The sequence below is a fragment of the Polistes dominula genome, unplaced genomic scaffold, assembly GCF_049000335.1.
Source record: "Polistes dominula isolate Pdom_NZ unplaced genomic scaffold, Pdom_raw_medaka contig_84, whole genome shotgun sequence".
Taxonomy (NCBI): Eukaryota; Metazoa; Arthropoda; class Insecta; order Hymenoptera; family Vespidae; genus Polistes; species Polistes dominula.
This window is the reverse complement of record NW_028300944.1, coordinates 2,133,294-2,153,988: the sequence shown is the minus strand read 5'-3', so window position 1 is coordinate 2,153,988 and position 20,695 is coordinate 2,133,294. Positions and strand designations below refer to the sequence as shown.

Genomic DNA, 20,695 nt, shown 5'->3' with positions numbered 1-20,695 from the left:
ACTAATTTATTTAGAAATTTATCACGTTACTTTTATAATAATCAGTTCATATGTAGATATTATTTATGTGCATGCATATGGTACAGTACACACGTTTTATTTCCTTCTTTTTTTTCTTTTTTTTTGTATTTTCGACTAAACGTAAAATATAATATTTTTCTTAGACAAATATTGTCATTGCTATTCAACTATATAAAGTAAAGTTAAAACATATTTTCTCAAATTAACGTACGTTTCTTCTACGATCCACTACGATCCACTACGAAGAAAAGTGTAAAGTGAAATTGAAAAAGATGATCTTAAAAACGGAAGAATATCCTCTTGGGTATCTCTCAAAGTTTGCATTTCACTTTGCCTCACATTCTTCTCGTTTATTTCTTTTTTTTTTTTTGTATCTATCCTTTTGGTTATTTCACGCTATATTCTCGTTACCATTCAAAATATATAGCCTTCACGAGAGATAACTTTTTTTTTCTAACCAGTGAACAAGTTGACCAATGTATCATAGTTATTTACAAATCAAAAGTGGTGATAAATAAATAAACAAACAAAGAAGAAAACATGTGTGCAGATCATACAAGTTAGAAGTGAAACCTTCAAAAAAAACAAGTTTCAAAAAAATGAGACGAGTGCATAGTATCAAAAGTAGCATAATTTATTGTATAATATTATTATAATTTTATTTTTACTTTTAAAGTGAAAACTTCTTTAGAATGGGAGTGATCTGAAAAGTAGATAAACGGAAACGGAGCTATGTAACAAAGCTATGAAACGGCAGCCATACTAAATAATGAGAGAAAAAGAGACAAACATAGGATTTAGACTGCGAGGGAATGAGACAGAATATAGCTATACACTTTTTCCTATTCTCGGTCTCCTTTTTATGCTATGTTTCGTAGTTATCGCTCCTGGTTGTATATGTGTGTGTTTGTGTGCGACTGCATACTACAAAGCGTAAACACACATATTCTTTCGATACTCGAAATGTTTGTAGGTAGAAGCGATAGAAGGGTAAAAGAATAGACAGAGATAAGCACGTAGGTATGCGACAAAAGTATAAGGTCCAAACGAAGCGACGGTCGACATAAACAAAGAAGGTGCGTGGTATGTTTTTTTTTTTACCAAACGTGTCATTTCTTTTCTATTTTTCTTTATTACTTCTATTTTTTCTAAAGACCCTACGGACTTATCGGAAAGACCCTACGGACTTATCGGAACCGCCCTACGGACTTATCGGAACCGCCCTACGGACTTATCGGAAACACCCTACGGACTTATCGGAAAGACCCTACGGACTTATCGGAAAGACCCTACGGACTTATCGGAAAGACTCTACGGACTTATCGGAAAAACCCTACGAACTTATCGGAAGAAACCTCACTACTTTTCGGAAAAAACCTTACTATAGAGGTATTTACTACACTAACAGAGGTGTTTAGCTTCCATGCATTTTTTAGTTACCAGAAGCAACTCGTCTCATTTCTTTGAATTGAGAACTTGCTTGCTGTGTAATATGTTATCTATTTATATGTGTTTTCAATAAAACGTATAATAATTTTTGAATGTGATAACAAGAATATAATAATAATAATATAACAAATAAACCCAACAATTATCCTACTCCTGATATTCTGCAGTCGTCTCTTTCTCTCGAAACTTAGTTTTTCGAAGGTTTCACTTCTAACACGTGTGATCTGCCCACATGATATTTTTTTTCTAATTATTTATTTAAGAATTATAAAAATGTGCGCCTGTATTGATGCAACCCTCTAGACACACCTCAAAAGGTTTCTTACGATCGTCATCTATTGTGATGAAATGTTGTTTTTGCCCAAAAGATAGGCAACCATTAATACACACTTGTATAAACAGTTTGGGCAATAAAAAAATTCCGACCCAATAGATGGCGCTTGCAAGCAACAATTTTAAGTATGTCTGGAGGGTTGCATCTCTACAGGCGTAATGTTTTTATAAATAATGATAAAAATTGAAGTTTCTTTTTGTAATTAATACGTTTCGTAGTATGCAATCACACATAAATACACACATATATTACAGTAGTATAGTTTTGATTTATTTATTTACTTATTATTATTTTAGCATTGGTGATAAAATCTTTGGTGTAGCATCGTTAAAGTCTTCTCGATATATCGGTTGCAATATCCTTATCATAGAACGAGCTCGAAATAAAGCAAGCTTCTACGTGGAATATCCCAGTGAAAGGATAGAGAGAAAAAGGAAGAAGAGGAGGAAGAAGAATGCGGATGTCGGAGGTATTAAATTCCAAGGGTGTCGTGAAATGCAAGACGTAGTGTCGCGACAGATCAAAATTCGAAATTTTTATCGCAACAGATGTACACTTATGCTATCGTATCTTTATCTATCTTCAGTTTTTTACTTTTCTTTATTTTTTCTCATCCAATGAAGTAAAAATTTTTGATTTTTCTATAAAAAAATAAAAATTTTTAATCGAACACGGTTATTTTTATAACAAAACTTACAATACAAAGATGTTCGATATTGAAATGGAATTTCTTTTTTTTTTTTATGATTTTTTCTACCAACTTCCCATTTTTTTTTTTTATAGGAAATCGTAGTTACGAAAAACTTTTCAATGAAAAGAATGAAAGAAAGATAAAAGAATGAAAAAAAAAAAGAAATATGGGAAAAGGGGTTCGTTAACGGGAAAAACCCACGCTCGAGGGTTGTTTTATTTCGATATTTCGTTTTATTTTTCGCGTTGGTATCATCATTGTTAGATATCTTCGTTCCCCCTTTTTTTCTTATTTTATCATTTTGGTTTTTAATTTCTTCTTCTTCTTCTGCTCTTACTTCTCGTTAAATTCAGTACTCGTTCGACTGTTAAAAAAAAAAAAATGTTTTCGAGGTCTTCGTGCTCATTCAAAAGTAGGTCTTCGTGAGCATAAACCATCACGTGTGCGAGTCTCTTGACAATCGATATTACTTGGGTTATCAAATTCAATTTATGTTATATTACTGCGAATAACAGGAGTATCATCATCGAGAAATAATGGATGAACTCTGATATAATATCATTATTTTATTTCTTATTTTTAATATTCAAACGAAGCACGATTTAATACGTCATTTTGTAATTTTATTCACAAAACGTTTAAATGTTTCAGGCGAACCTTGACACAGTAAATTTATGTAGAAGGATCGATAAATGCTGGTTTTAAAATTAGAAATAAAAAAAATAAAAAATAAAAAAATAAAAAAAACTTCATCTTCATCTTAAGAAAAAGAAAAAGAATAATAGAAGTTATAGGCACGTTTTTACAATATCACAAGTCACCATTTGTTTCTTGAAAATACTATAGTTTCATCCCTTAACGTTCGTTCTAGTTTCATTAATACTTTCCGTTCTCATTTACTTTCGTTCTTTCTTTAACATTTCTCGCGTGCTTTCTTCCTCGTTTCAATGAAAATTACAATTAGCGAAGGTAGCGTGTGATATCTTCGTGAGAAGCAACCGTCTATGTATTTCAGACTGACTGTTAGACGTTTTGTATTATCGAGGAATGGAATTTTCACTTACTCGTAATTTTGACATTTTACGATTACGACAGTTGCTATGTGTTAGAATTTGCTTTTGTAGTTTCAAAAAGAATTAAACTATATCGAAGAATAAGATCTCACTCAACATTCATACTTTACCAAGATTAAGAGCACGAATACGACTCGTGATATTCATGTTTGGTCCGAAACAATCGATTACGAGCCAGACTCGTGATATTCACGTTTAACATGAAATTTAATAACGAGCCTGACTTGTGATATTCAAGTCTGACCTAAAACTTTCATCACGAGTCAGACTCGTGAAAATAGTGCTAGGGGTTAATTGATATTAGGAACTCGAAAGTTCATTGCCGCAAATACCAAATTCCGGCCAGTGTTCTCGTCCCTGAGCGCGGACCCCTCCATTCGCGGTTTTCGTAGCCAATTTCTTTAAGATCCCGAAATAATATTGTCCTTCCATCTACGTCTCGGTCTACCCAGTGGTCTTTTCCCGTTCAGTATACCGATCAGTATTTTATGCGTCATTCGATCCACCCCCATGCGCGCCACGTGACCTGCCCATCTTAATTGGCGTGATTTTACGACGTTAATGATGTCCGGTTTTGTTTTACAGTCGGTGTACTTCTACGTTATGGGGTTTTCTCCATTCACCCGTTTCCTCATCACGTTTTGTACCGAACATTTTACGAACAACTTTATTTTCGAAAAGCCTTAATCTTTTTCTAAGTTATCATGTTTCGGTACCATAAAGGAGTAGGTAGGATGATTGTCCTGCACATCTTAATTTTGAAGCGCCTAGACTGCAATCGTGAGCTGAGTAATTTATTGACATTGCCTTAATTGATTATTTTATGAAGTTCTTGGTGTAGTTGAAGTTTGTATTGAAAAAATAGTTGAAAGTGTCATTCACCTGTGATGGACACGGCCTTAACGGAAAGTCTAATGTCAGTCATCAATGGCTGACATGGCGCTCAACGTGTTAATATTCCATATTTTTCCTTTTTGTTATTTATCGGTAAACAATACAAAAGTATTCCACTTGGAGGGGATCATCGAAGTGTTTTCTTTCTATCCATTTTCTTTTCTTTTTGTGAACAATGTCGGGATAAAAAAAAAAAAAAAAGAGAAAAAATTTTCTCGACTCTTTTCCGTCATAGTCGTCCTGTTCGAAGTTTTAAGCTTCAGTTGAGTGCTCGTATATTTTCATCAACACGGTTCTTTATTTTTCTTTCTGTCTACTTTAATTCTCTCTTTGAAAAAAATTCCTACACCTGCGACACGAATTTATGTTTTCTACCGTGGTAGTATGTTTTTATTATCTAATACGTTTTAGTAGATCTATTTTTACTTTCTTGTTTTTTTTTTTTTTTTTTTATTAAAGTTTGTTCAGAGAAAAGTTTTCGATAATCGTCAAACCAACATTTCCGCGTTAAATGGAAGTTGGACATCGAGTAAAGTTCATCTGTGTGAACTGTTAGTTTTTTGTTGTAATCGATTCTGTAGACAATAAAACCTTCCATTAAATTTATTCAATGGTATCAGAATTTTCAAACGAAGTATTTCATTTTAAATCTTTCAAATAATTCCTTTAAACGATAAAGAAAAAAAAGAAAATTGTATCTACGTTTATTTTTGTTGAATCTATTAAAGTAACAATTTAATATTAGGGGGATTGAAAAGTAATCAAAATTTTTTGCTGACAAAAAAAAACATTAATTTATTAAAGAAAATTGTTAAATTCATTTTTTAAAAGAGTTTTTTAATTTTTCATTGATACAAATTAAATGTGAATGTATTCATCGAAGAAATTTTAATTAATTTTGATTTTTAAAATTTATTTGAGATAAATTTATTATTTTAAAAATAGTAATAAAGGTAAATTTATTTTAAAAATAAATAAATTACATTTATTATTATTATACCTTACTATACTCTTAAAATATCAAATTTTTAATATTTAAAATATAAAATGTAATTAAAAATAAAATAGGATATAAAACATAAAATATAAATTATTTACCTTATTATATTTTTAAAATATAAAATTTTTAATATTTAAAATATAAATAAAATATATATATATTATTTTTTTATATATTTAATTATTAATAAGGTAAATATATTATTTACCTTAAATATATTCTTAAAATAAATAAATAAAATTGATTATGTACTTCATTATAATTTTAAAATATAAAATTTGTAATATTCAAAATATAAAATAAAATAAAATGTACAATATAAAATATAAAATATAAAATATAATTTATTTAATTAATTATATTTTTAAAATATAAAATTTTTAATATTTAAAATATTAAATCTAATAAAAAATATAAACAAAAATATAATAAAAAAATATAAATAAAATATAAAATATTATTTATGTACCTAATTATATTTATAAAATATAAATTTTTTAATATTTAAAATATAAAATATTATTAAAAATAAAATATAAAATAAAATTTAAAAATATAATAAGGTAAATTTTAATTACTTTTTAAAATTTTTTTAATTTAATTTATTATTTACTTTATTATATTTTAAAAATATAAAATTTTGATTATTTAAAATATGAAATATAAATTAAAAATAAAAATAAAATAAAATATAATTTATTTACCTTATTATATTCTTAAAATATACAATTTTTAATATTTAAAATATAAAATATTTAAAAAATATGTTATAATAAGATAAATTTTTATTACTTTTGATTGTTATAATATATTTTTTTAAAATATAATATTATTAAATTTAAAAAAAAAATATAAGAAGAAAGAAATATTCAAATATTTTAATGCAATCTCATGAAACTTCTATAAAAAAAAGGAAAAATTCAAATATGATATGATGAAAGGTATTATTAATAATCCTAAATATAAAATATTAGTGACATTTTTTCGATTCTCATATTTTATCCTTTCAAATCAATTCTGGATTGAATTTCCTTCCTTTTTTTTCTTTTTTACTTCCGTCAATTTTTCATTCACGATAAAAAGGAAGAATATTTTTTTGACCAATTTTTAATCTTGCATGCACGTCAGGTTCTGTAGACTATTGAGAAACGTACTAAATAAATAAAAGAAAAAAGAATAAAACACACATATCCGAAAAGAAATCTTGAAGAAGAAACGAAAAATATATTCGTCAGTTGAACAAGAAAAAAAAAGAAAAATAAAAGAAGGTAAAAAAAAAAGAAACAAGATAAGTCGTAAATCCACGCTAGAATGATTCCATTATCTCATTCTTTTCCTTTTGCATTCACAATTTTGTCGAGAACTTTGCTTTTCCTTTCCTCCTTTCTTCCTTCCATTTATTTTTTTTTCCTCTTATTTCTTCAAAAAAAAAGAAAGAAAAAAATACAAAAAAAAAAAAAATAAAAAGATTTAAACGACAAACCAAAAAGAACGACCAACTTTTGGCTTCCCACGTAGTTCTGTCACTAGTGATACATATATATTATGTACTTTTTTATATACATGTATATAATATGTATATAAGAAATCATTTTGAAGCATTTCACGCTAAATTCTTTCAACTATTCATGAAGTTAAACTCATTCGTTTTAGATCGAAACTTCGAATGACGTAATAATATTGTCTTCAACGTCCTGCAACTTACGAGAATCCTTTTTTCTTCTTATCTTTTTTGTTCCTTTTATCATTTTTCTCAGTGTGATCGATTATTCTTATTCGAGTCTCTTCATTATCTTTTTTTTTTTTTAACACTCTTTCTTACCTGCTTTCATCCTTTATCCATCTAACGAGATCCCTTTTATCATTCTCAATCGGTTTTTAACGATTCAAAATGGAAATTGAATTCGATCGTTTTCACCATTGTTCCTAGATCGTTTTATTCACTTTAAATACCTTTTTTTTGAAGTGAAAACTTCTTTAGAATGGGTGTGATTTGAAAAAATGAAACGCGGTGATGTAATGGGGAAAAAAACAGCCTTAATACTAAGTAAGAAAAAGAAAAGAGACAAACATATCATTATTTATAAAAATATTTGATTTGCAAACATTTTTAAAAGTGTTTTATTATTTACTTTCTTTGTAATTATTATAAAAATGCGCGCCTGTATGAATGCAACCCTCCAGACACATTTTGAAAATGTTGCTTGCGAGCGTCATCTGTCGGAAAGGAATTTTTTTTCTGCCCGAAAGATAGGCAACCCGTCATACATACGTGTATAAACGGTTTTGACTGCAAAAAAATACCGTCCTAGTAGATGGCACTCGCAAGCAACATTTCCAAAGTGTGTCTGAAGGGTTGCATACGAACAGGCGCGAACTGTTATAATTAAATTAATAATTAAATAAATAATTACAAATTAAAAGTATAAATAATATAATATAATAAATTATCCTCGTAACTTGATTATTTGAAGGTTTAACTTCTTACTTGTGTGATATGCACACATGTTCTTTTTTTGTTGTATATTCAATTTGAAATTTTATTTGTTCTATTATTTCGTGTATTTTGTTTCATGTGTGAGGTTAGGTAGGAAATTGTTCAAACATAGGTTATGTTTGTAGAAAACATATAGACATTTACAGACAGTGTAACAGGTGGTATAACAAGACACTTCTTGTGTAACTCGACTATTTCGTTAAGAGCTTATTAAATATCGCGGTATCGTTTCTAAGAACGTTAATATAATGTGAGTGGCATAATTTAAGAGCTTTCTTACACGTGACGTTTATTATCTTTCTATGAAGAGAACATTAATTCTTTCAAAGTGTTTATCTTGTCATTTTTGCTCTTTTCCAACTTTTCTACGTGAAAAATATCATTTAAATTTATTAGTTTTATTTATATTTTAAATAAAATGATTACTTTAAAATGATTTTTGTTATCTAATAAGTTTTATTCTTTACCAATCCCCAGGGTGAGAAATATCTTTTAAAGTTTTTGTATAAGTTAGATTTATTTTATTTATTTATACAGTAAAATGATTTGATATCTGGTAACTTTATTTTTTTTATAATCCTTGGTACGAGAAATATCGTTGAAAGTATTTTTTTTTATTATTTTTATTTATTTTATAGATAAAATGATTACTTTAAAATGGTTGGTTATCTTGTAAGATTTTTTTTTCAGCCGTTACACTTGACTCGATATTCTCTATTGTGATACTTCCATTGTGTACTACCACTTCACATTTTTGTTATTCTTTTTTTTTATCGTTTTATACATTTAAAAGCGTGATACAGAGCTTTTTCGTGAGATATTCTCGTAAGTACGTACTGTGTAGTAAAATAAAAAGTATAGTTCACTATAGAGAAGAAGAAAGTTGGTGTCGTCACAAGAAGGAATAAGAAGTTGTAAAGCTCAGTAAAGTCGTTTTTGAAGAAAAAATAGAACAAAAAAAAAACGAGGTTAATGTAAACATTTACTTTTCTTCTTGATAGTTTTTCGATTAAGTATATTTCTAGTAGTATTTACTTCTTAGAATGTCTATAAACCAGTTAACTGTGGTGTCCTCGTTTGAGAATGCGCACCGATTTGTGTCGCCAGAATCAGGCCATGACGAGTATATTCGTCAATCAAAGAGTAAGTCGAGCTTGAAACATATTGAAATTTAAGAATATGTTTTGTTTTTTCCAAAATTACAATTTAAATTGCCAATACTAGCTACTTTATACGCATGACGAGTATACTCGTCAATGCACTTCTCCATGACGAGTATATTCGTCAATCAAAGAATAAGTCGAGCTTGAAACATATTGAAATTTGAGAATATGTTTTTTTTTTATCCAAAATTACAATTTAAATAGCCAATGCTAGCTACTTTATATTCATCACGTGTATACTCGTCAATGCACTTCTCCATGACGCGAGTGTACTCGTCAATTACAATTAACTTATTAATAAGATTTCGAATAAATTGACAGAACTAGAAATTATAAGATTAATGTTTCTTCCTTTTTTAATATTAACCTGTTAATCGGGTGGGACGTATAAATACGTCAAACGTATTTTTTTAAAGCTAAAGGTACAAATTTTTGTACTTTATACATAAATAAATGAAAAAATATATATTTCATAGTCTTTTCTTTTTGTTTATCTCAAAAATTACAATTTAAATGGCCAATGGTCACTGCTTTATACGCATGACGAGTATACTCGTCAATACATTTCTCTGTGACGAGTATACTCATCAATACACTACTCCATGATGAGTATACTTGTAAATATATATTTCTTCATGACGGGTATACTTGTCAATATATATTTCTTCATGACGAGTAGATTCGTCAGTATATATTTCTTCATTACGAGTATACCCATAAGTATATTTCTTCATGACGGGTATACTTGTCAATATATATTTCTTCATGACGAGTATACTCGTCAATCAGAGTTAATAGATTAAATTCACGGGAATCATTATCGATAAGAAATGTTATTTCTGTCTTCAAAAAGATTCAATAGTGTGTCTTTTGAGAAACTTGGAATTAATCATATCCTAAGTGAAAAGAAAGTAGATAAACTTATCTGTTTCTTTTCAATCGACAGTTTCAAGAGATAGATAGAGTGATATTAAGAGAGATAGAGAGAGACAGAGAGATAGAGAAAAAGAGAGCGAGATAGAAGAAGATAGATTGATTCTCCTTTGAATTTTATTCATCTCAGTTTAAACAGTTTTACTTCCTATACCGAGTTCTAATCTTTTTCGAGCTTTTCTCAAGTATTTGTAATAACTATTATAAGTTCATAGATACGAACCTTTTATTTTATTGGATAAAATAAAAAAAAGTTATAAAACAAAGAGAAAATCTTTGACATACAAATAAAATACCCTAGTAGTACAAAATATTGAAGAATATTGAATCAATGTGTATTTAACACGTTCCGTGTCACGTGTACCACCGGTGGTACACGTTAAGCTTGTTCTTCAGGCCACGTGTACCACAGATGGTACACTTACCATTAGACATATTTATTTAATACACTGAAAATATATGTTTATAACAAATTTAATTTTATAATAGAATATTTCTATTAAAATATTGATGCATTATTACAAAATGCAGTATAAAACAAAGCACATAAGTTTGTTTAATTGTTATATATAACACTTAATAATAATTATTTATATAATAATTAATTATGAATTAATTATTTTTAATTAATTTATAAATTAATAAATAATAATTAATAATTATATGTGTAACGGTTGATTTTGTTAAAGCAAAATTAAATAGCCTGAATGACAAGTCAAATAAAAAGAGCTTGGCACTGAACGTGTTAATATTAAAAAAACATTAAATATCTTTTTAATATTAATTATTTAATTATTATCGTGTGTATTCATGTATTCAATATTTTTCAATATTTTCTGCTACTAGGGATAGAATTTTTAATACTTTTTTCAAATATTATTTAATTTAATTCAATTCAATTAATTATATTTTACGATACATGCATGTTACTAAACATCACACACATTTAATATGTTAAAGAAAATATACATTTTAATAATTACAAATTTCATACTTGACAACGTTATACAATAATTAATTAAATAATTAAATATATATATAAATGAAATAATTGTATAATAAATAAATATTTATGTTAAGTATGAAAATAATGTTGTCATTCTATGCAGATGGTTTTTAATCGAAAGGAAATGACAAAAATAAAGTAGGCTGAGTTGAAAGAAACAAAACAAAACAAAACAAAGAAAAAGAACCTTTGAATCCTTGCTGTGAATGAACTAATCGCAAAAAGCCAAGAATACCAAACAGACTAATCCACATATTCTCTCTCTCATTCTCTCTCTCTCTCTCTGTCTGTCTTTTTCTATCTTTTTTTTTCCTAGTTACTTAGAAAAACTCTTTGTAATTTCAATGCTCTTTCAGTTGGGCTAGCTTTTGTTATACGAAAAGAAAAAAAAACTTGTCGACCAAGGTTCTTTTTTTTTTTTTCATCTATTTTATTTGAAGACACGAGAAAACAATTAAAAAAGTTTTCATTGAAGTATCAAGTTTATTCTCACCACGTGAGTACTCAATCGTATATAAGCATCTTAGAGTTTTACTGGTGGTGATATTTTTTATTCTTTTGTCACTTGTTTCTACAATAGAAAAGAAAAACAAACCTTTTCGAAAGCAATATCGTGTCAGAGTTTTTACCGGAAGAGAAGATAAGTAGTTCACCAAAATTAACCTCCAAATGTCTTCTTTTTTTTCTTATCTTTTACTACAAAACCATCCCTCTTGTTGACGAAACCCTTTTCTTTTTTTTTTTTTTTTTTACCAAAATTTGTTCTTTTTCTTGTGTGTGTTAGACACTTTCTACGAATGGTAAGAAAAATCAATATGATCTTTCATTCATTATTTTCCATTACCATTGATTTTTTTTTTTCCTTTTAACAAACCCATTTTCAAAAAGAACAAAAGTGAAGTAAGAAAATAAATGAACATTTTGCTTTCCTGATAACAAATTATTCTTTTTTTCAATTAATCTCTTGCTCTTTTTTTTTTTCATTGACAAATCATTGCCACTTTGTTAACTCGAAATAATCACGCTTCGGTAGCTTTTACACGAAATAATTGATACGGTTGATTCACACGGCGTTGATATACGCTCGAGTATCTCTAAAATCACAGAAAAATAATGGAGAGAGAGAGAAAAGAGAGAGAGAGTAAAACAGTGTTCGACAAATAAATTACCGAGAGTATCATTTTCCACATTTATTTTTATTTCATTTTATTTTCATACGTTGTTGATATTTTTATTATTTCAACGATATATAACACGTCATTCAATAAGTCATTGGTCTGACATATTTATGGCAACACTGTTGAAAAACCCACGTAATTTTCGTGTAATACGAACCTTCGAACAGAACCTGTTAAAATTACATGGCATTCTGACCACTAGTTTAGAAGTTACGGTCGTTTTAGTGATCCCAGTTTTGTAATTTTCAAGACCATGAATAGCAAGGAATTTTGTGTGTTGATTAGACACTGTTTTTTGATGGGGTAAAATACTGTTGAAGCCAAACAGTGGCTTGATAAGCATTAAGGGGATTCTGCACTAGGGAAATCAACTATTATTTACTGGTATGTTGAATTTAAACGCGGTCGTACAAGCGCAGATGATGCTGAACGCTCTGGTCGCCTAAATTCGGCAGTTGTTCCGGAAAACATCAAAAATGTCCACACAATAGTTTTGAAAGACAGCAAAATGAAGTTGTGTGAGATAGCTGACACTTTAAAGAGATCAGAAAGTAGTGTTTTTACAATTTGACATGAAAATTTGGGTATGCACAAGTTGCTTTCGAAGTGGGTGCCGCGTTTGTTCACACCGGACCAGAAACACCAACGGGTTAACGATGGTTAAATTGAATGAATTAAGTTTTGAATTGCTTCCCTACCAACTGTACTCTCCAGATTTGGTCCCCAGCGACTACTGGCTTTAGGCAGACATGAAAAACATGCTCTAGGAAAAGAAATTTGGCTCAAATGAAGAAGTAATTGCCGAAACTGAGGACTATTTTGAGAACAAAGACAAGTCGTTTTACATAAAGGGCATCGAAAAGTTTGAGGTGGGTTGGAATGAATGTATCATTCTAGAAGGAGAGTATGTTGATGAATAAAATGGAATTTCTATAAAAAAAAATTTGTTTTTCCTAGTTAGATCGAAGACTTTTTGAGTGACGTGTTATATATACAGAATATAAAGAAAACTAACGCAAATTATTATAAACAACAAAATGCGAAAAAAAACTCTTTCTTTCTTGGGGAAAATGAAGAGTAAGGAAAAATGAGCTTTTAAAAAGAGTGCCATGCTGCGACGATTAAACTCTCGTATTTTCTCAGCTATTGCTAGATAATGGAACGATATTTTAACGTCCTCGTCATTTTCTTTATACTAATGTAACTACGGCGTTAATTAAAAATATTCACTGGAACAAAAAAAAATGAAATTAGAACAGAAATATATTTCGTATAATTTTGTAATCATTCATAATAATTTATAATTACCGATGGGAGTACACGTTTATTATTTTTCTACGAAATAATTAACGATGAAAATAATTAATTTGTACAACTCGTTCATTTTATAAATTTATATTTTACACTTGAAAAATGATTAATTATTAATCTGCACTTCGTCATATCGTTTCATTTTATTTTATTTTATTTTATTTTACTTTGTTATTTTTTTTTTATTAGTTTATTTATATTAATAATATAATTGGTATAATTATTTTTCTTATTATTATTTCTTTTTATTTTATTTTATTTTATTTTGTTATTTGTTTGTTTTTATTAGTTTATTTATATTAATAATATAAATGGAATAATAATTTTTCTTATTATTATTTCATTTTATTTTATTTTACTTTATTTTCTGATTGGTTTATTTATATTAATAATATAAATTGAATAATTATTTTTTTAATTATTTTATTTGTTTTATTTTTGACTTGTTTTTATTATTTTTCTTATTACGTTATTATTTTAATTTTATCATCAAAATCTCGTATTTTATTTTGTCGTAAAGAAAATGAGAATCGTAGTTAAGGATAGTAGCCTTAGGTAGGTAGAAATTGAAGAAGGTCACAGAAATGAGAAAGAAAACGAGAGAGACTACTACTTACAGGGATTTTGGTTCGTCGTTGATGATAAGGGTCGACTCATCGTACGTAGATAAAAAAAGAGAAAAAAAAAACGAGTCTAACTTTTCCTATTTTTTGTTTCTTCTCTGACAAATAAAAGCTCATTTTTTTGCAGATACACGATATCGATACGTTAGATCAATATTTGTTAAGTTTTGATAAACAATTTCTTTAAAAGGAGGATTTTTTTTTCAGTTAACTTCTTTTGGTAGATATTTTTATTTTTTCTTTCCTTTTTTGTTTGTTCTTCTCTTTCTTCCTCTCTCTCTCTCTCTCTATCTCTTTCTCTTTCTCTCTAAGGAGAAAGGAATTTCCAACGTGAAACTGAAACGTTTAAACGAGATTAAATTTTAAATACTTTTTTCCTTCCTTGTTACTTTATCTCGCGTTAAAAGATTGTTGAATAAAGTCAAGATAAGATTATTGTTAGGAATTTTAACTCAAACCAATCTTTTTACGTTTCTTTATTTTCCTTTTCCCCATCTTCTAACCTCATTCTGTTTCTCTGTATACAGTTTGTGTAGAAAGTATTCGTACCTCGAACAATTTGAAATAAAATCGTGTCAAATTAACTAATTTTTTATAAACAATGAATTTGTACATATTCTTCAGAATTTCTACAATAGATATAATGAAACAAAAAATAATTTTGTTGTATAAATTACAGACAGAAAATGTAAATAAGCAGATAGAGTACCAAAACAATTCAAATCAGCCAGGGGCGCCGTATCAGCGCCGCTCGAGTTGCCACTTAAATCTGCCGAGTGCAACGGGTTAATTTACATAATCAATGTAAAAGTTTATTAGAAATATTGCGAATTAGAAAACAGACCTCGATCTACTATACAAAGTATCATTGATAGGTATAAATTAAGAAAGAACTGCAAAATAACTCAAGAAATGGACGTTCACGAAAAATTAAACAGAACACTGGACGAGTCATCACAAGAATGATAAAACAGAATCCAAAGACAAGTGCTGTAAAAATAGTCGAAGATCTTAAAAATAATTGAAATATTGATATATCCGCTAGTACTGTACGTAATTTTTTGCAAAATGAAGGGTATCATGGTCATGCCAACACCAGTTGCACTCATGCAATCCCAAACAAGTACAGAACCTCCACCGTGTTTCACTGTGAGTCGCAAGTTTTCTGATTTCAATTCTTTATTTTGTTTCCTTCATACAGTGCAGTGTCCATCTGATCCAAAAATATGAAATTTACTCTCGTCTGTAAAAATAACTCGATTCCAGTACTCCATTGGTCTTTTAATGTTATTATTTGCGAACTCCAATCTTTTCTTCCTATTCATTTCATTTACGAAAAACTTTTGACTCGCGACCATGATTTTTATTTCATTATATCTATTGTAGAAACTCTCAAGAATATGTACAAATTCATTGTTTATAAAAAATTAGTTAATTTCACAACATTTTATATCAAATTGATCGGTGTATGAATACTTTCTGCACTCACTGTATATATCCTAACGGGAACGATACCCACAAGTAAAAACGCTGAATTCTTGAAAGGTTCAAGTTTCCCGTCTCGTTAACCCGTTGACCTCGTTGTTATCAATTTCAGATAGAATTTTACCCGTGAGGAAATATATCCGTTTATTCTTTGACTCGTTATTTCAATAAAATAAGTTTAACGTTTTGAAGCTTGATAGATTGCAACAAATGCAATCTATCTTATTTCTTTCATTTTTATTTTTATTTTTATTTTATTCGCACAAAACGAATTTATTTACTTGTATTAACTATTTGATACTGAATACTTTTATCTGAAGTGTTTTAAAGGGATGAAATAATTTATTATTAGTGGAATTGATATTATTAACTATTGGATTGTTCGGAATTTTTCTTTTGTGAAAATGAAAACAATTTTTGCTTCCTAACCTAAAACCTAGGCCTTTTAGGTGAGCATAAACAGTTAAATTTGATAAATTTAAAACGAAATTACGTTCCGAACAATCCAATAGATTCTAATAATTAATAATATTTAATAATTAAAGTTTATGTTTAATAAATATAATTTTCATCTGACAATACTCAAAATCAATAATCAATATTCAAACAAACATAACATTATTTTACATTAATATTATTAAACCCGAATATGCAATCATTAAAATCACGCTGGCAACTTTAACCGGGCGCATATAAGCGTCTATAGAATAGTCAAACAATTAAACCATTCAATTTTTCTCGAATTTATCTTTGCTTCTTGTTAACGTCTTATCAACAATAAAACGAACATATAAACCCAAATATGCAATCATTAAAATCACGCTGGTAACTGTTACCGGGCGCATATAAGCGTCCATAGAATAGTCAAACGATTAAACCGTTCTATTTTTATCGAATTCATCTTTGCTTCTTGTTAACGTCTTATCAACAATAAAACGAACATATAAACCCAAATATGCAATCATTAAAATCACGCTGGTAACTATTACCGGGCGCATATAAGCGTCCATAGAATAGTCAAACAATTAAACCATTCAATTTTACTCGAATTTATCTTTGCTTCTTGTTAACGTCTTATCAACGATAAAACGAACATATAAACTCAAATATGCAATCATTATATCACGCTGGTAACTGTTACCGGGCGCATATAAGCGTCCATAGAATAGTCAAACGATTAAACTATTCTATTTTTATCGAATTCATCTTTGCTTGTTGTTGACTTCTTATCAACAGTAAGACGAACATAACATTATTTTACATTAATATTAATAAACCCGAATATGCAATCATTAAAATCTCACTGGTAACTTTTACTAAGCGCATATATGCGTCCATAGAATCACTAAAAGATAAAACTGTTGAACTTTTGTTGAATTTATCTTTGCTCCTTGTTGACGTCTTATCATACGATAAAAAGGGTTGATACGAACGAAATGAAAAAGAAATGGTAACCAGGAGCGTAAGTTATTCGTCCTTATAACGGCCCTACAACGTTTACGATCGATCGTCGAAGGACGACGTGAGATTGGAGAGTGGAGAAAAAAAGTAAAAGAAAAGAAAGAAAGAAAAGGGTGGGACGGGAGAATATAAAAGAAGGAAAACGAAATGTACTTTCCCGTCTGGACCATTTGGCTAGGTGACTCGCGAATGAAATCGAGTATCGAAAGCCGATATGTGCTGGCAAATATAAAAAAAAAAAAAAAAAAAATAGAAAGATGGAAAAAATGCCTATCATCGAGATTGTGTTCAACGTGTGCGTCAAATTACGGATGTTCGAGAAAGCTTTTGGCTTCCGAACCATCAGATTCATAAATATATCTCGTTTTGAAAATCACTTTGAAATACTTTTTCACTTTTCATTATATTCAAAAGATTTATCCATCAAATAGGATAGTATTATGATCGTATTGGTGTAGAAATTTTATAGTTAAGAACAAAAAAATTAAACTAATTATTATTGGTTGGATTAATTTTGTTTAAATTCATCAACGTACCCAAAAATTAACAAAGCACAAAATCCGTACGTTTCTACTGAAAAACTTCAAGTTGTAGTTGTAGTTGTTGTTGCTGACAAGGTATAGGAATTTTATTGTTAACAAAAAAAAATAATAACAGAAATTAAAAAAATTATCATTAATTAATTGCACTAATTTTGTTTAAAATCATCAACAAACCCAAATGTTTTATTAATCATACACAAAAACCGTAAGATTTTATTAGAAAACTTTAAATTGTAGTTGCAGTAGTTATTGTTGTTGATAGTTGACAAGGTGTACAATTTTATAATTAACAAAAAAAAAATACAAATTATCATTAGTTACATTAATTTGGTTTAAATTCATCAACATATCCAAAAATTAACGAAGCACAAAATTCATAAATTTTTACTGAAAAACTTTAAATTATAGTTGTAGTTGCAGCAGTTGTTGTTGTTGATAGTTGACAAGGTGTAGAATCTTATAATTAATAAAAAAAAAATACAAATTATCATTAGTTGCATTAATTTTGTTTAAATTTATCCATTAACATATCCAAAAATTAACGAAGCATGAAATCCGTGCGTTCTTACCGGAAAACTTCAAGTTATAGTTGTAGTTGTTGTTGTAGTTGTTGTTGTTGTTGATAATTGACAAGGTGTAGAAATTTTATAATTAATAAAAACAAAAAATTATCATTGGTTACATTAATTTGGTTTAAATTGATCAGCATACCTAAAAATTAACGAAGCACAAAATCCGTACGATTTTACTGGAACACTTGAAGTTGTTGTTGTAGTTGTTGTTGTTGTTGTTGATAGTTGATGAACACCAAATTAGAATTAACGTAAATCATTTTTAATTAGAATTCACTTAATTCTCAGTTTAAGTATTTAACGTTTAAACACCGAGAACGTACGAAAATTGATCCTGATTCGTATTAAGGTCGCGAGTAACTAATGCTGATCCATTTCCATTTAAAGGTGAACATCTGTTAGGTATAATACCCTTCCTTTCACACTCGGGAAAACTCTGCGAGTACATTAACACGTATTATCGATCATCATCCCTTAGTTTTGTTTCCTTTCTCTTTCATTTTTTTCTTCCTTTTTCTTATTTTGTCAGATTTTGATTATATTCCTAAATATAATAGTTGAATTTGAGAATTGAATTATTATGAACAATATGTTGTTATCGATATTATTATTCGATTAAAATCGTCCTCATCGTATAGTATGCCATCTAATGCGATTATTGGTCGTATTCGATTAACAACAGGCACCAAATGTGTGCGTGAATGCACACGTGTGTTACTCCCGATAATTTTAGTTGAGGTAAATCGGTCCTACACGTTCGTTCAGAGTTGGTCAATATAAATAGAGTCAGGTACGAAGAAAAGGATTCATATGTGTACGCACAAATCCAACAACCCTTTATCAAAATCCTAGTCACGTTTTTATTATTTCTCTCGTTTTTATTTAACTTGGGAAATTTGAACGACCGCGAAGAAAACTATCCTTGTATTTTATCTTTTGGTCGGATTAATCACGAAACCTTGAAAACATTTTGAAAAATATTTCCTACTCGATAAAACCGCGAAAAAAAATTCGAATAAAAAGAAAGGTTAACAAGTTTATTTCGAACACTTTCTTCTCACTAACGAATCGTATAGTTTTCCGAGTTGTTTCAAGAAAAAAAAAAAGAACCAAATTTTCTTCCACCTTTAGGAACTCCGTATTTGATTTTTTTGTTTCTTTCTAAATTATTTTGTCGAACGTTTTACGAAAGAATTATCTAATTTAGCTTTGTTGAAACTTTCACACGAACGCAATGTTTTTTTTTGTGTTTTTTTATTTTGCTACATACACGCACACGTTTACCGAACTTTTGTACCCGCGTTATTTGATTTGTCTTTTTTGTATTTTTTTTTTGTTCGTTTCAAGCTTTTTGTCTAGTATTTGTTTTTGTTTTTTGTTTTTTTTTTCTAAAACCTTTTGACTCGTACGATCATCCCCCTTTGAAAGTATTTTTCTTTTTTCTTTTTTTTTAATTTCGTCGAACGATTTACTCAATCAACTACGAAAGAGAAAGAAGAACAGACAGAGAGTTTAGTTGTTTTGTTTTTTTGTTTTTTTTTTTAAACACACATTGTCGTTGTTACGGTCGATACGGTTGGAATAAACAAAATAGTCGTTGCAATGTTTGCAAACGAACAATAAATCACGCTGGTTGGTTGGTTGATGGGACACACGTTACTTCGCAACGCGTTTGTTTATTTCGTCTTCTTTTAAAAATGAAATCGCATGTTCGTCGAATGACGGCTCTTGGCCGACTGATTGCGAAATCCTGAAAGACCACTCTCGCGGTCTTTCACTGCGCGCCACGGTATTATTCGCGCACATGCGCATATTGAATAAAAACGCGAATCAAATTTTGACTCGAGAAATAGGACAAACGAGATAAAAAAAAAAATTCAATTCTAGGTTCTGTCAACTTATATATCAAATCTTTTTAATTATATATAAATATCATACCACGTTTTTCTATGTACATGTACATATGTGTGTGTGTGTTCTATATCTTATCTCAATTAATATCTTGTTCGTAGGTGCTATAGTTATCCTTCTAATTAATTTCTTACGATTCTCAACCTATTAACACGTTCAGCGCCACATGAATTCTTAGAGAAATTCCTGTCAGGCCACAGGCGTTACTTTGTATTAAAAAAATAGTTGAACGTGTCAGTCATCCATGATTGACGCGGCCTAAATGGAAAGTCTAGTGTCAGCCACCGATGACTGACGTGGCGCTCAACGTGTTAATCGGGGAAACCCCTTTTAATTACGCACCTTTTTTTATTATTTATTATTATTTATGCTTAAAATAAATGAAAAGACTAGGAAATACATATTTTTTCATTTATTTATATATTAAGTACAAAGATTTGTACTTTTAGCTTTAAAACAATACGTTTGACGTATTTATACGTCCCACCCGATTAACAGGTTAATATTAAAAAGAAAGCAATTAATCTTGTAATTTTTAGTTCTGTCAACTT

At 28.8% G+C, this 20,695-nt stretch overlaps 1 protein-coding gene across 4 annotated transcripts in view; it reads right to left on the bottom strand.

Annotated features, from left to right (window-relative positions):
- The window catches only part of LOC107073328 (uncharacterized), a 70,058-nt gene extending 50,098 nt beyond the window's left edge, over positions 1-19,960 (bottom strand). The window contains exons 1-2 of one of the 4 annotated variants that reach the window (XM_089171725.1): positions 19,504-19,960; positions 18,373-18,777 (exon numbers count right to left, since the gene is read on the bottom strand). The gene's annotated coding sequence lies outside the window, so the exon portion shown is untranslated. The remainder of the gene's footprint in view (positions 1-18,372; positions 18,778-19,503) is intronic. The other 3 variants (XM_089171726.1, XM_089171727.1, XM_089171728.1) reach the window with 3 other exon arrangements.
- Between the last annotated feature and the right edge of the window lie 735 nt (positions 19,961-20,695).